At 39.0% G+C, this 12479-nt stretch overlaps 1 protein-coding gene across 2 annotated transcripts in view; it reads right to left on the bottom strand.

The window, feature by feature from the left end:
- The window catches only part of PLS3 (plastin 3), a 90209-nt gene extending 77961 nt beyond the window's left edge, over positions 1 to 12248 (bottom strand). Inside the window, exon 1 of one of the 2 annotated variants that reach the window (XM_061137781.1) lies at positions 12146 to 12248. The gene's annotated coding sequence lies outside the window, so the exon portion shown is untranslated. The remainder of the gene's footprint in view (positions 1 to 12145) is intronic. The other variant, XM_061137782.1, reaches the window with a different exon arrangement.
- Between the last annotated feature and the right edge of the window lie 231 nt (positions 12249 to 12479).

Below are 12479 nucleotides of genomic sequence, written 5' to 3'. Positions count from 1 at the left end.
CTATCAATTTGCTGATTAGGTTTTCACAATTTAATCTTTATTAGCAAAGGCCTCTTTCAAATGTATTTATGGAGAACTGCTATGTGCCAGGTGTACTGTGAAAGAATCAGGAGAATGGGTTTATTTTCCTTTCTCTCTAGAAGAACAGTGTTTTCCATGGTATATGGCAGGAATTTAGTGCTATCTTTGAGGCAAACCATATACAGAGGACATAGTACATCCAGATACAGTGCATCCATTTGATCCTCTCCCATCAAACAGAATGATGACCACATTTGGAATCCTAGGTCATTTCAAAGTCTGGGACAATCAAGAAGTTCAAGGCAGAAAATTAAGGTGTCAGTTATACCTGTGTGCAGGACTTCCATGGTGGCTCAGATGGTAAAGAATCTGCCTGCAAATGCAGGAGACCCAGGTTCACTCCTGGGCTGGGACGATCCCCTGGAGAAGGAAATGGCTACCCATTCCAGTATTCTTGCCTGAAGAATTCCATGGACAGAGGAGCTTGGCGGGCTACAGTCCATGGGGTTGCAAAGAGTCAGACATGACTGAGACACTAACACTTTTATACCTGTGCACATGTGCTCAGTTGCTCAGTTGCGTTGACTCTTTCTGACCCCATGCACTGTAGCCCATTAGGCTACACCTTTGCCCAACCCAGGATAAAACCCAGGTCTCCTGCATTGCAGGTGGATTCTTTATCAGCTAGGCCACCAAGGAAGCCCCATTATACCTGTAGTTACTTGCTATTATCCTTGACTCGGATAAAACTTAACAGAATGCTGTACTATAGAAAGTATGAGAGCTACATGTGCAAGTAATGGTGAATCAATGTTTTCAGGGCTTCTGCATACATGGATATTTCCACAGCTGCAGAACCAACTACTGCAGAAGTACATGCTGTGCACAACATCTACAATTTAGTAAAACTGGAAAGAATTTTATTTTTGTAAAAACTAAATGGGGAGTGGCTCACTTTCTTGCCAAAGGGCTATTTTATTCCAAGACACTGGTGTCTGCTGACCTTCATTTATAGGCTGAGCAATGTTCTATTTAAGTGAAATTAACTCATGGTGGGCACTTTTTTCTAGGATGCAATAATTATTGCAAAGAAATAACAATGTTTAAACTTGATTTGTTCTTAGTTTAGATTTGATTATATTGCGTTATACATGAATGTCTTTGTTCACACAAGGCTTAAATTTAGAAATTATTTTATGTTGAGAAAAAAGGCCATATTTAAGTTCCTTTTCTACATGTAAGAATATTTTTAGGTTTTATGAAATCCAGTATTATGTCTTTTCTTCTAGACTACAGGAGTATCTTACCATCTTTGTAGCCCTAGCACCTAGCAGCTTTCATTATACTTATTTTAGTTGAATGATGAAAAGAATGCCACAAATACACTAATTAAGGCATTGTCCATGTTACTATATTTAGCTAACTCTTACTCCATCTGTAGTTTGTACTATCAGCAATATGTACCTGAAGACTTTGGGCATATTTTAAAGTTTCCCTGAGTTTTACATCTTTTTATAAATGCTTTATAGGCCTGATTTTATATAATCCTTACGCATTTCAAAGTACTTGACATAGCAACATTCCCCTCATCTTTACACAAACCCTCTCTGGTTAGGGAAGTTTGCCATGATCTGCTTGCTCCTATAAATATATTCTAGTTTGTTTTCATTTCAGGAGGGGGGCAACTAATGCCAGAAAATTTTGATTTAGGATAAGATACCAAATGTATGGGTTGGCTTATATCTTTACACATGTTACTCTATCAGTATTACTTTTTGGCTATCTATACTTAATGTTAATTTGGCTATATTGTTTTTTAATTATTGTAAGACAAAATATAAAATTTTAATTATTCATAACCACTTGCAAAAGCTATTCAACTGTAGCTTTAAACTGGAGACCCACAAACTTCTCAAAATATTTGTTGAATGTGTCAATGTCCTTCATCATTTCCTGGTTTTTGCTTTTGAAAACTTCCACTAGAGGAAATAACGGGCATCGTAAATTTAAAATGAATATGTTTTGGATTCACCCATGACTAAGATTCTGATTTAATTTATAACTCTCTGCCTTCCCCAGCATTTTAAGTTTTGACTGATTTAATTTCTCTTTTCTCCTATTTTTCAAAGTTAAACTTTTAAATATTCATGTTTATACTATTTCTACTATTGTAGAAACAAACACTTAAGAACTTGAAGCTTTTTTTCCCTACCCTCCAAAACAGGCATCAACATTACCTATTACCTTCCATCCTGATCTAAGCTAAATTTGTTAGTAGCAATGAGTTTACAGTGGTATCTGTAATATATTAAAAGAGTATCATTTCCAGTTTTCGTTTGAGGGTGAATTTAGACTGCTGGATGACATATCCTCATAAAAAGGCAAATGGTAAAAGGGTTTCTAGCTAAGTCAAGAGGCTTCTTCAACCTGGAACATTGTTAAAATCCTCCACATGTGTAATGCAAAGCATTAGGAAGTCATATTTTCACAATACCATTAAATAAAACAAACAAAAAAACCCTATCTTATTTATCTTCAGTGGTGATACTTAAGGGGAAAAAAGAGTAAATCAGAGGAAAATGAAGAGGTTGCTACAGACACCTGATAAAGATCACCTAAGGCAACATTAATTGACCTATAAATTGGCGGTGCCACATGGCTTGTGGGATCTTAATTCCCTGACCAGGAATCCAACCCCTGCTCTCAGCAGTGAAAGCGTGGATTCCTAACCATTGGACCGCCAGGGAAGTCCCCACTAGTTTCTTTATAAATGTTCTCCTTTAATTTTAAGCACAACACTAAAACAAGTCATATCATCCCCATTTTATAGATAGTAAAATTGAGGTTTGGAGGAGTTACAGAACTTCCCCAATGTCACAGAGATATAAAACGGCAAAGCCATGGGAACCCACATTTTATACTAAACTCCAGTCTGACTATGAAATATAGCATGTACATAATATCTCTGAGAACAAAAAAAGGAGGTGGTGAGAATGAGTTGTGTGGTCAGACATTTTCTACATCACTTCTGGGTCATCAGAGGATGCCCAGAACAACACGGTCCTTAGTGCCACCGGTGAACTGGAGGAAGGAAACAAACATCCGAGAAGGGTCTATGAAGCAGCATGGGATAAGTTTAGAGAGAGAGATGCAGTGTGCAATGAGTCATTTAAATATACAAAATATTTGTTAAGTGTTGTAATTGGGGGATTCACTATACATGAACTCTAGGCACAAATTAACTGATGGCACCAGAAATTTTACCACTATTTGATCTCAGTTTAGCTATTTAAGAAACTTGAATGAAATATAAAACTGAGTTTATTGAGCAGTGTCAAGTACAGGCACACCTCATTTTATTGCACTTTCCAGATATTTCACTTTTTACAAATTGAACGTTTGTGGCAAGCCTGGATCAAGTGAGGAATCTATCGGCATCTTTTTCCCAACAACATTTTCTCATTTTGTGTCACATTTTGGGAACTTTCACCATATTTCACAATTTGTCATTATCATTATATTTGTTATAGTGATTGGTAATCAGTGATATTTAATGTTACTAGGACACACTGAAGCCTCAGATGATGAACTGGCATTTTTTAAACAAAAAATATTTTTAATTATGTACTTTTTTAAAGACGTTATGCTATTGCACACTTAATAGACTACAGTATTGTATACATAACTTTTATATGTGCTAGGAAGTCAAAACAATTGGTGTGACTCACATTTTGGTGGTAGTCTGGAACCCAACTGATGTATCACTGAGCTGCAATGCACAGCCTGAGATAAAAAAGCCTACCGACAAACAGAGCCATTTGTATGTCTGTGAGTCTATTTCTGTTTTGTAAATAAGCTCATTTATATCGTATTTTAGATTCCACGTATAAGTGATATCACATATTTGATGATATTTGTCTTTCTCTGTCTGACTACTTCACTTAGTATGATCATCTCTAGGTCCATCCATGTTGTGGCAAATGGCATTATTTCATTCCTTTTATGGTTGAGTAATATTCCATCACATATATACACACACAGAGCACATATCCATTCATCTGTCAATGGACATCTAGGTTGTTTCCATGTCTTAGCTATTGGAAACAGTGCTACGATGAACACTGGAGTATGTGTATATTTCCAAAGTAGAGTTTTCATCTTTTCCAGATATATGCCCAGGAGTGGGATTGCTGGATCATATGGTAGTTTATGGTTACTAAAGGGGAAGGGGGGAATAAGTTTGAGATTAACATACACATACTGCTATATATAAAATATAAAACAAGGACCTACTATACAGCACAGGGAACTACACTATCTTGTAATAACCTATAACGGAAAAGAAACTGAAAAAGAATACATATGTATAAAATTGTATCACTTTGCTTACACCAGAAACTAACACAACATTGTAAATCAACTATACTTCAGTAAGAATAAATTAATAAAACAAAAAAAAAGAACCTCTAAACACAGCCATTTAACCAACTTCAGGATTAAAAGTTTCTTTAGGATACTGAAAGTTTCTGGTCACAAATAAGCTTTCTGTACTCGAACAGAGTTTTACAGCAATTTGAAATCTAAAGGCTAATTAAATACAAACCTGTCTCCCTTCCCCCAATAACAGTTCTGCTTCAAAAAATAGAACTTCCTATGATTGTGCACCCCACAGGATTCTACTTCATCCTGCTTTGCACCTGCTAACTAGATCAGAGGAAACCACAATATTTCTAAGACATATACTTTACCTAAACCAGCTCCAGTTTAGTCACATACAAAACACTATATAAAGAATGGCTTTTTGTTTTCCTGAGTGCTGTTCTTTGAAATCAAGGCTCTTTTTGGGTAAGCCAGTGTTTCAACTTCAAAGATTGTCAAAGGAATTCATCTTTAAAAACAAAAATCTTTGCAATTTTTCTTCTAAATACTTATCCCAAAGAAATAATCAGAGTCACGAAATGCTTTTTGCCCCAAGATGTTCACTGAAGTATTATCTATAACACATGGAAAGAAAAAAAAAATCCAATAACCTGGAATTAGTGAAATAAATTATGAAATCTCATGCAGTAATTTTAAATATTTTCAAAAATATCTTTTTACATGAAAACATTTTCACAGTATAATAAGTGAAAAAAAGAGATACAAACTGTATATACAACACAATCCCAATTTTAAAAATATTTAACTTTCTATACAGGAAACATTAAAAAATATGAACAGGTGGTATGATTATGAGTAATCTTTACTTTTATTCTTTATAAAAATTTTTGCTTTCTTCTAATACTTTTACAATGGCCTTATATTTTTTAATCCAACGTAAAGTTATTAAAAACTTCTGAAATGCACACTACTTAAGACACTTTTCCAGCAGATTAACTAAATATGCCTATTGACTATTATAGCAATAGGATATACCAAAGGAATCATCTCTTGTCATTTTTACCTCTGAGAAAGCAGTCTTAAATGGAAATTCTTCCTCACTGAAATACAAGCTCCAAAATGTCAAAAAGACATCAAGAAATGGCAAAAACAGGGACATATAAGCAAGTTTTAAATACAGAAAAAAACTTAAAAATGACATTCGTCTATAAAGGACAATGTATTAATATTATAATTCAGTGTCAATAGCAGAATGTCAATCTGAGCACAACACTATGTAATTAGAGTGTATAATGTAGAATGCAATAATATGAATATTCAAAGCTATTATACTGTCCTCACAAATTCTATTTTATAAAAAGCGTTTATATTTTATATAAATATATATACACATATAAATTAAAAACAGCTTAAGAGAATCAAAGTTTTATTTTCAATGACTAGGTTACAAGGTTACAAAAAATGATTTGCTATTGACTCTTTTAAACCAGAGATGGTAGAAATAAGAGATCAGATTTTACAAAAGAAAATGATTTCTTTTAGCAAAAAGAATCTTCTCTTCAGAACTAGCCACACGATACCAGGTAATTTCAAAAGTCCTTTAACTCAAGGCTTTCTGCTTATTTCATTTTCATTAGGTACTGTTACTTCACAAATGATATTTTAACAAATGTTATCAAACATAATTTTAATAAAATAAAAACATATGATAATGCAAAGAATGACAGAGTTAAAGAACCATTATGTAACTGGCAAGATGACAACAGACATTGAAAATTAATTCCAAGTTAACAATTTTGAGGGCAGGGGTTGAAAATGACCTAGCCCAAGGCTTGTTTTTCAAAAAAACAAAAAAACAAAAAAAAGGGGGGTTGAAAATGACCTAGCCCAAGGCTTGTTTTTCAAAAGAAAATCTACATTCACTTCTCACCTTTTCTGTGTTAATGATGGCCTGACACTTAAACAAACAGACTATCTCCTTCATTATGCACTTTTCCATACTTACAGACACAATTTAGAGTGCAATTACACGGGGAAACATTTGATTTTTCATGTGCAATTTTATACAAAACCTCCTATAACAGGCAATCACAAAACTAAGAATGAAGTGTGATAAGCCAAAGTACTTTGTAAGCTTTAGCAAGGAACGCCAAAATACTGCTCGATAGTTGCCTGGGAAAAGTAAGGGAAAAAAAAAAACAAAAAAACAAAAGCCACCACATTAATGGCTTTAACGGGCTACTTGGCACAATATTTGAGAGAAAAGAATATAACAAAGTATGACACGTATAGGGCTTAATGCTCTTGTTATTAAGCATTTCTCTTATTTTTCATTATATTATGTCTGGCTTTATTTCTCCTTAGCTTGTAAAAGTGGATGGTTGGAGACTATTACAGACAAGTAAAAATGTGGCAAAACTTAAAGTGATGAGAATTCTATTTCTGCAAACTCTTGTTAAAACTTTGGTGCTTATACAATATACTAGTACAGTACTTTGAATTTATATAGCACCTGTCTGCTGAAGAGCCAAGGCTTACATAGCTCATTTATCCTTTCAGCATCCCTGTGAAATACGCAGATTGGAAACAGATGGTTTACAAATAAAGTATAATCCAGATATGAACACAGAGAACTTCCATAATTTACTTAAGATGGCCTATCTGTGCAAACTGTAGAGGATTAAAAGACCCTGGAGTTTTTTCCAGTAAACAACACTACCTCCTTATCATCAAACCAATTTCTACACTGCTAAGAAAAATTAAGCTTTCTTATAATATAAAATCAGAAAGTTTAATGTGCCAAAAATCTCTGATAAGGAATGACAGAAATGGTCTATACTTTAAAGAAAAAACATTAGTCATGGCATAAGCCACCGGTGTATAGTCATCAATCTTCCAACAAGGTATTTAGCTTAAATACAGTTGCTTCTCAGGTGGTGCTAGTGGTAAAGAACCCGCCTGCCAATGCAGGAGACATAAGAAACTAGGGTTCAGTCCCTGGGTAAGGAAGATCCCCTGGAGGAGTGCATGGCAACCACTCCAGTATTCTTGCCTGGAGAATCCCATGGACAGAGGAACCTGGCACCCTGTAGTCCATAGGATAGCAAAGAGTTGGACATGACTGAAGCGACTTAGCATGCAATATAGTTGCATTAAAATTGGCAAAAAAAAAAAAATCAACTGATAAATAAAATTGAAATAAGCCATACTATTTCTATATAAAAGACACAAAGTCCTTGAGCCATGCCCTCAGTTTATAAATGAGAAAATGTGTGGTGTCTGGCACATGTATGTACTCAATGTTATATAATAATGTAATAATCTTTAGTGACTTTCTCAAGGTCAAATTATGAGTCAGTGTCAGAACCATGTCTAGAATGTAGTTCTTCTGAAGGAAGCCCAACATACTTCCCCCTTACCATTGTAATTTTCATTTAACAGCAATGCGTTTTCATCCCTAAAACAGTTTATACTCAGCAATATTTGTCTTTCAAGGCTAAGAATAAGGCAAATTCAATGTTATTAAACATATTAAAATTTTGGAAACTGTCACCTCCATAACTACCAGTTGGCCCAAGAATTATCAGATCTTTTCCTGAGACTGACATTTCATTATTAGACTGTTTTTAATATTTCTAGACCATAATTTTAACCAAAGCTCTCTCATAACTAAAAACAGCGAGTCCTGACCACTGGTATCTAAAAGACCTTCCAACAGTATAATGTATCCAAAAAACCTTTGAAACCTCCAACACATTGAACATACATTATATGGTATGTCATTCCCTGGAATAATTATACAGACTCAAAATGTGATTGATCTAGCTGCTTTGTTCTAAACTGAGTTTTGTTATTTTCACACATCAAACTTTCCCCCCTGGATTACTTTTCACCAAAACAGCATGAGCAATTACAAAGTGATTCCAAAAACAGATACCCAAGTCGTCATGTACTGACAGATGTTAGATGTTTGTTTTCAATTTTATATCTGCTACTTCTGGAATCTATACTAAACAGCAAAAACAAACAGTTTGGCATATACATTCCACCTAGATTATGATAAATTCTGATAAGGAATGACAGAAGTGGTCTATATTTTAAAGAAATAACAGTCACACAGTAGCAAATTCACTAATTTATCATATGTGCTAAGAATATTATTATGTCAGTATATTTCTTGGATAGGCAAACAGAAATGCCTAAAACAGAATATGGAAAAATTGCAAATGGATTTCTTTCCTTTTCTCTGTCAGTTTCACCAAAAATAATCTCCTTAGTGCTCAAACACCATGGCGAAGCTACTACCCACTTCATTTCAGTAACAGTCACACTGTTTGCCTTGGAGAGACATCGACTCAGTGGACATGAATTTGAACAAACTCCAGGAGACAGTGAAGGACAGGGAAGCCTGACTTGCCACAGTCCGTGGGGTCGCAAAGAGTCGGACATGACTGAACAACAACAAAAATTTCCATGTAGTTCCTGATAGTGCCCTGAATACTGACATTCTGCCAGTATAAATAGTCCCAGTTAAGTCTAATGTACTTGTAACCATTTGTAGAAGAAACTTAATCTCAACCCAAATATTACTCACTAGTTATAATTAATCCTTTTACCCAAAATTAATTAAGCCGAGACAGTTTTAGCAATTGACCCTAAAGGATGCCATCAGATTGGAGTCCTTCGACCTGAGTGTGGATTGTGTAAAATCAAGTTGTTGGTTAGTTGCTAGGTAGTGTCCCAATCTTTTGCGACCCCATGGAGGCAAAGCATAATTTATTTGGCTCTCCCACCCCAGACAAAGAGTTTGATCACTTTCTAGATCTAACAATAGAAATTAAGTATTAGACTCATAATCCTCTAATTTTAATGAAAGCCTGGGTTCATTAGATCATACCACTAAAAAATGAAGTCAGTAGTTTTAAACAAGTGGACACCTCCGAGACAAAAAGACTGGACAGACAGCCTAGTGAGGATCCTGTTTTGACATGAGTTAATATTATTTTAAAAAGAACTTAACTCCCGACCACTTTAACCTAGTTGGATAGTTGTACTCTTTCTTTTTTTAAGGTTAAATATTTATTAGTTCAATCTAAAATTATATTATCACCTCACTTCCACTAGGGGGGTCTATCTAGCAGTGTGTCCTTAACTCCCAATTAACTCAGGTGCAGCTTGAGTCCACTTCCAGCTAAGCTTGAGTCCACTTCCAGCTAATCTGTGCTGTCAGGTTAAGCCTGGCGGTCAGAGCTATGTGCTTTAAAGTTGTTCTAGTTTTTAGGCTCAGAAACCCATGCACAGCATGAAAATGGAGTGCTCAAGTCTTTCAGAGGTTGCTGCAGTACGTAGACAAAGGGTTTTTGGCTAAAGCATACAAAGCCAAAATCTCTTAACTGTTCCCAGCTTCATTTTTAGCTGCCCTAGTTGTTTTCAAGACTGAATATGTGTCAACTGGATCCATTTTTGTAAATAAGCAAAGCTTTTAAACTCTTGACCTCAGGGGTTCTGCTGCCCATTTCTGTACTCTGCAATATATAATCTAAATCACAAAAACCGTAACATTTTTCCAACAGCAGTCTTAACTTGGGTCACTTGGGTGGGTATTGGTCATTACAGAAGTTGTTTCTGTGGCATCTCATTATTGTACTAAAGTATTGGCAGGCACAAACCCAAACAGCTCCATTTCTCAAATTTAGTGTCCACTGTTTTTGTGCCTTATTTCTGATCCAATTTCAAACCACAGTAACTGATGGTTAATTTTAGCCAAGAGATTATCCACCACTTTCAAGCAGATGCCTAATATAGAGAACAGTTCAACTGGAATATAGGCCAAACCCAGGTACATGGACAAAGCCTAATTTTTTAAAAACACTATCTTATAGGATATGGCTTCAAATCAATCATTTCAGAATCAAACAGGGCATGAATAAAAGGACAATTTTCCCAGGAAATAATTAGTAAGATATTTTTAAAATTTAGAAAAGCCATAACTAGATTGAAGAGCCACAGGGGAGACACATATCCCAGCACAAACATGTTTCAAGCCCTTGTTTTAAAAACAGCTTCTATTTTTATTCTGGATAAAATCTGAGCACCAAATTCCCTTTCTGTTCCCCTCATCCACATCCAAGTAGAATTCCCTTGAGTGGAGGCTAGTTCACACCCTCTCCCCTTTTTGGTCGCGTATTTTTGGGAAAATGGACTTCAGCCATTACATTCCAGTTTTAAAGTCAAAAGAAGTCATGTGACAATGACCCCGGGGGCATCAGAGACTTGGGGCACGTGATGCCAATTGGCATGTGTGGGGCTTCCGCCACTATGTTGGAATTCGCTCTAAATTGCAGCTTCAGGATCAAGTTTAGGCGCCCAAATACACTGTGACATCTTATAAAGCGGACTATCTGCTTATCTCTCAGGAGTTTTTCATTTCACCTAGGTACCTACTGTGCGGCCTGCCAGGCTCTTTTCCCAGTCCCCACCCTCACTCCTGGTAACAAGTCAGGTACTCCCAGCATCCTGTCTGTCTGATCCTAAATGGCGAATTAATTCTAAACTCAACCTTGAGCACCAGCCGGGATGTCGTGCAAATCGGGTGTGGAGCAAGAAGCGTCGCGTACGGGAAGTGTCATAAAGCCTTAAGTCCACTCCACCTCCCAGGCTGGGATCTTCTGCCCAGGAGCCCGGCGGTCTGAGCCGCCAGCACATTAAAGCCAGGAGCAGCAGCGGCGGCGGCGGCGGCAACTTTGGGACTGGCGAGAAGCCAGGGCGCGGGTGGTCGGCGTTCCCCGCCGCCCCCCCGCCCCCCCCCCCCCCGCCTCTCATTAGGGCGCTAAGTACTGCGGGTGCGGAAAAGTAAACACCCTTTACTGTGCTGTGTGGGAGAAGGGGGATGTTGCCCCTCTCCCACCGCCCCTTTCGACTCCGTCTCCCGAGCGGCCGGGACGGAGTGCGCTCGAGGGTGCGGAACCAGAGGGGCTGAGAAAGAAGCAGCCAGGGCGGCGAGGAATCGGGAGAGTGAAGAACGGAAAGGTACTGTCCTAAAGGCATGGGGATGTCCTGCTACTGAAAGGAAAAAAAGTGCTTACTCATAGGGAGACGCGGTACGATCGCTAAGCGATCGCTGCTGGCCAGGGAAGCAGGCGGAAAGCAGGCAACCAGAGCCTCGTTCTCTCCCTGGGCCACCGCACCCCGTGGAGTCGGGGGCCGAGGTGAGCCTGCGAGGTCACCGGAGGCGGGCGAGCGGGGGCTGGAGGCGTAGCAGGCGGCGGGCTCCGGGATTTCCTGAGTCCGGAGCCGGCGGAGGCGGCGGGAGGAGGGTGGCAGTAGCTGGAGAAGGACGATCGAGGGAACTTTAGGCGCTGGGTTTCTACTTTGGGGCCGCCGCCGGTAAAGGGGAGAAGGGCAAGCAAAGGCTGGCGTCAAGGACTCCAGCCCAAGGTTGGCAACAAGTTAAAAGCAACTATTGAGAAAACACCATCTCCCCAGTGAACGTCAGAAAATGTGTTTGCGGCGGGTAGCGGTCCTGAGGAACATTCGGTCACTCCCACCCATCCCTGCTGTGAACGGTCGCTTTGGCGCCCAAGGCTGGGACAGAAATCTCTCCAGCCTCCCTCTCAGGCCCCCGCCCCCCATGCCAGGCATGTTCCCGCCGAGGTTCCTGGAGATGCTCTCCTCTGGACCCGCTCCTGCCCACGCTCAGGGACCCTGCTCCCCTCGTGCCCTCCTGTACCTGCAGAGCACTTACAGAAAGTCGCAGAGTACCGGATCTGGCCCGACTGTCTCCCTCCGACGCACTCAGACAACTTCTGCCGCTCGGAATTCTTGCGGCTGTGGTTCTAAAGCCAGCGCTCCCGCCCCTTCTGCCAGGCCCTCCGCCCCTCGGCCGCCGCCATTGGCTCGGGTGGTGCTAGCAGTCGGCCTGGGAACCAGGAAGGGGATTGGGCCACGAGCCTGTCACATCATCTGGGCGGGGTGTTGGGACGCCTGGCACAGGGATGGGCGCCCTGGAGGGATGGGGACAGTAACTGCGGCTGGTGAGCGGAGATTGGTCCTCTGCTCCTTTTCTCCCCTTTCCTAGC

This window comes from Dama dama, chromosome X, assembly GCF_033118175.1.
Source record: "Dama dama isolate Ldn47 chromosome X, ASM3311817v1, whole genome shotgun sequence".
Taxonomy (NCBI): domain Eukaryota; kingdom Metazoa; phylum Chordata; class Mammalia; order Artiodactyla; family Cervidae; genus Dama; species Dama dama.
This window is presented reverse-complemented; position numbering and strand designations above follow the sequence as displayed.